Source organism: Octopus bimaculoides, chromosome 4, assembly GCF_001194135.2.
Source record: "Octopus bimaculoides isolate UCB-OBI-ISO-001 chromosome 4, ASM119413v2, whole genome shotgun sequence".
Lineage (NCBI taxonomy): Eukaryota > Metazoa > Mollusca > Cephalopoda > Octopoda > Octopodidae > Octopus > Octopus bimaculoides.
In genome coordinates, this window is record NC_068984.1 from 53463306 (window position 1) to 53467134 (window position 3829).

The window sequence follows — 3829 nt, forward strand, 5'->3', positions numbered from 1 at the left end:
TATATATATATATATATATATATATATATATGCACACACACACATAAGGATAAGCATATTAAAAGGGGTCCGTGAGAAAACTCATTTAAATAAAAGGGCTCCTTGGTTGTGGAAAAGATTGGCATCCACTGCTATAGAACTTCCAGTGAAAGTGGGATGTCGTGGATGAGTTGTTAGATCTACATTGTCTTACTCGGTTGGTACTGGAGTTGAGAGGAACAGTAGAGTAGGAATTTGTGACAGGAAGAGAGAAACAGAGAAAACTCCATCACTGATATATGATAGGGGTTGAGGATAAAAATAAATCCTCAGCAAGTATTAAAACAAAATAAATGTAAGGAGAATAGAGTTGCCTTTGATTTAGTAAGATTACTGCATAGATGACAACAATAGCGTAGCGTGGGTTCTGGTGCTCTGTGTGGTAGCTAGATTGGCAGGTCCCTTTTTTAAATGTAACATACCTTCAACGTGTGTTTATCCACCTCTCCTAAAGTGGCTGCTTTGCGCAATCTGCACTCATCGCACTCCCTATGCAACGCCACTGGATAACAAGAAAAAAAACCGTGTTATGATGTCGGCTAAAGAATTTGGATTTATTTGTGTCAGAGAGAGAGACTGGTAACGTCAATGCTGCTCGGGTATTCTACCAATCTCGCTCTGACACAATTATACATATATGTATCTATAAATAAACAAACATAACAAAAAGATCTTCTATTACACCCTCTCACATACAAACACTGTATTCTCTCTCTTACTCTTTCTCTCTCTCAAATTCACACTTGTATTATTGTTTATGCATCTATAAATATACTAACAGCCTACACTGAAAGATTTCTCCGCACGTTAACGTAGAAATACACATATACTCATACACATTAATATGCACAATCACATGATATAACTAACTGTACATATACGTTTATACACGCAATTACACACGTAGACACACGTGCACAACCAAAGGTGATGAGGACTGTTCCATCTCTGTTTTATACATAATCACAGCAATATGCACCAAAACATAGTTCCACAAATGATTATAAAAAGAAAAAAAACAAAACAATATTCACTTATATACACAAAGCTATCGCCGTATCAAAACAATGCGCATATATATGCAGGCAGAAATAGCAAACATATATACTAAACCACATTCATAACGTCAAACATACCCCTCTACCACAAATACATTCTCTGTCTGCCTGTCTGTCTGTCTGTCTGTCTGTCTGTCTGTCTGTTTGTCTGTCTTTCACACACACACACACACACACACACACACAATAGAATGTAAATAAACAAACCTACATACACACATCACACATGACTCTGCTTATATAACATCGCATATCATTTACTCAAATACACACTTGACTATATTCATATAGCAGCATACGAATCGCACGCGCACACGCGCACACACACAGAGACAGACAGACAGACACACACACACACACACACACACACAGAATACGTATTCGTCTTCTAAGACACATCCACACTCATACACTCATAAGACCATGTGTACATTACTCAAGTGCGCACTCTTTCAAACGCATACACATGCACACATATACACACATGCACATACACGCATACACAACTTTAACAAAGCCTTCACACGCACATATGCGTGTGTGCGTGTGCGTGCGCGTGCGTATAGGTGGTATAGCCTGCTTGGTAGTGGATGACTAAAAATAAGCTCAAGTGTTATTGTAAAAGTACGAATTATTACCGTCCTTTGCTTGAATTACCTACGTAGTCTCCTCCTCCTCCTCTTCTTCTTCTTCTTCTTCTTCTTCTTCTTCTTCTTCTTCTTCTTCGTCTTCTTCTTCTTCTTCTTCTTCTTCTTCTTCTTCTTCTTCTTCTTCCACGGCTGAATCGGTAGAGCCTCGGACAACGTACCTTGTTGCTGTCGTATTTAGTTGCGTCCCTTTACATTCTAAGTTCAAATGCTGCCAAGGTCAACTTTGTCTTTCCTGCTTCCGGACTCAATAATTAAATTGACCAGTCCAGTGTGATCGATCGGTGGAACGACGAAATCGATGGAGCATCGGACGGAGATGTCATGAGCTATTTACTCCGAGTCATTGCATTCTGAGTTCGAATTCCGGCATGGGCTGCATGGCTAGTAGACTTAATTCGTAGCTCGGTTAAACTCCGCCACCTGGTTCTTGCATGCCTTTAGCAGAACACACTCTTGTTGCTAGCATTCAGCCCATGTCTCCACTTCTGAGAATAACTCTTTTCTACCATTCACCGAAGCTATTGCTAAGGGTCATAAACACTGCCTTTCAGGGCCTCCGAGAGAGGGGGTCCAGCCGGTACTTTGTTCCGGGGCCCAAGAGCTAAGGAGGGTTCCATAGCAACCATGCAACATCCATCCCCCTCATGAAATCAAGCACTTTCTACTACCCCCAGTCCGACATACACTTACATTCACATACACAAACATTACTATATTTATCATATCACACTTCTTTTTATTAGTATTTATTATTAATTATTGTAGGCCTAGTGGTATGGATATATGATAACACCAAGAGTATCTACTTACAGCCCGGGGCCCCAAAAGGGTCTTGTACCGCTTTGCAAAATTTCTCTTGGAGGCCCTGCTGCCTTCACGCATATATTGGTATTCCGTCGGTTACGATGACGAAAGTTCCACTTGATCCGATCAATAGAACAGCCTGCTCGTGAAATCAACGTGTAAGTGGCTGAGCACTCCACAGACACGCGTACCATTTATTTGTTCTCAGGGAGATTCAGCGTGACAAAGAATGTAACAAGTCTGGCCATTTGTAATACAGGTACTTCTCATTTTTGCCAGTTGAGGAGACGGAAGCAACACGAAATAAAGTGTCTTGCTCAAGGACACAACGCGTTGCCGGGAATTGAATTCACAACCTTACGATCATGAGCGGAATACCCTAACCACTAAGCCACGTGCCTTCACTGTGTGTGTATGTGTGTGTGTGTGTGTGTGTGTGCGCGTATGCGCATGTGCGTTTGTATACGTATGGCTACGTGATAAAAGGAGATTAGCGAAGTCTTTTATCCTTCGATGGTTGGTAAAATAAGTGTCAGTCGCATATAAGAGTCCAACTACATTCACTAATTTGTGGGTTTGTATCTGTGTTACAAACCAATATACAAACTGAGCGTCCGACTTGCTAGAAATAGTAACTTGTGCCTACAAAAGAAAACTTGTGCCTATAAAAGAAAAGCTAAAAATAATTGTAGTCTGGTACCTGTGTCACAAATCAATATATAGAAACTCTGATTGGGTTTTACATACGAAAACTTTACATGGTCGTTCGACTTGTTAGAACTAGCAGCTAATTTCGATATAATAGTTTTAAATAGTGTCATAAATGGCCATGGCATTGCACCTAGAAAGTTACCCTCCGAGGCACAAGTCTGGGCAAGGTTGTTTATGGAAGACAAGCAATCGCCCATGCATACCAGTCTCCCCTCTCCACGCCACCGATGTTATCCAAGGAAAAGGCAAAGGCCGATACAGCTTGACACCAGTGATGTCGCAACTCATTTCTACAGCTGAGTGAGTTGGAGTAACATGAAATAAAGTGTCTTGCTCAAGAACACAGGTCCGAGAATACAATTCACTACCTCATGATTATAATCCCGACATTCTAACCACAGAGCTATGCATACCCAGATGAGGTCAGGTGTTGCAGCATGCACTGTCGCAGCGTGTTGCTGCATTCACCATTTGTCGCTACATTTCCGGGTCCTCCAGGGCGATCCGTCAAGTAGAATCCCAGTCAGTCCCCATCTCCACAAGACACCTCCTCATTTGCTGTAATCA

At 41.4% G+C, this 3829-nt stretch overlaps 1 protein-coding gene across 1 annotated transcript in view; it reads right to left on the reverse strand.

Moving 5' to 3' along the window:
- Positions 1-1874, reverse strand: part of LOC106879062 (uncharacterized) — a 47137-nt gene extending 45263 nt beyond the window's left edge. Inside the window, exons 1-2 of the mRNA XM_014928490.2 lie at positions 1736-1874; positions 462-541 (exon numbers count right to left, since the gene is read on the reverse strand). The gene's annotated coding sequence lies outside the window, so the exon portion shown is untranslated. The remainder of the gene's footprint in view (positions 1-461; positions 542-1735) is intronic.
- Between the last annotated feature and the right edge of the window lie 1955 nt (positions 1875-3829).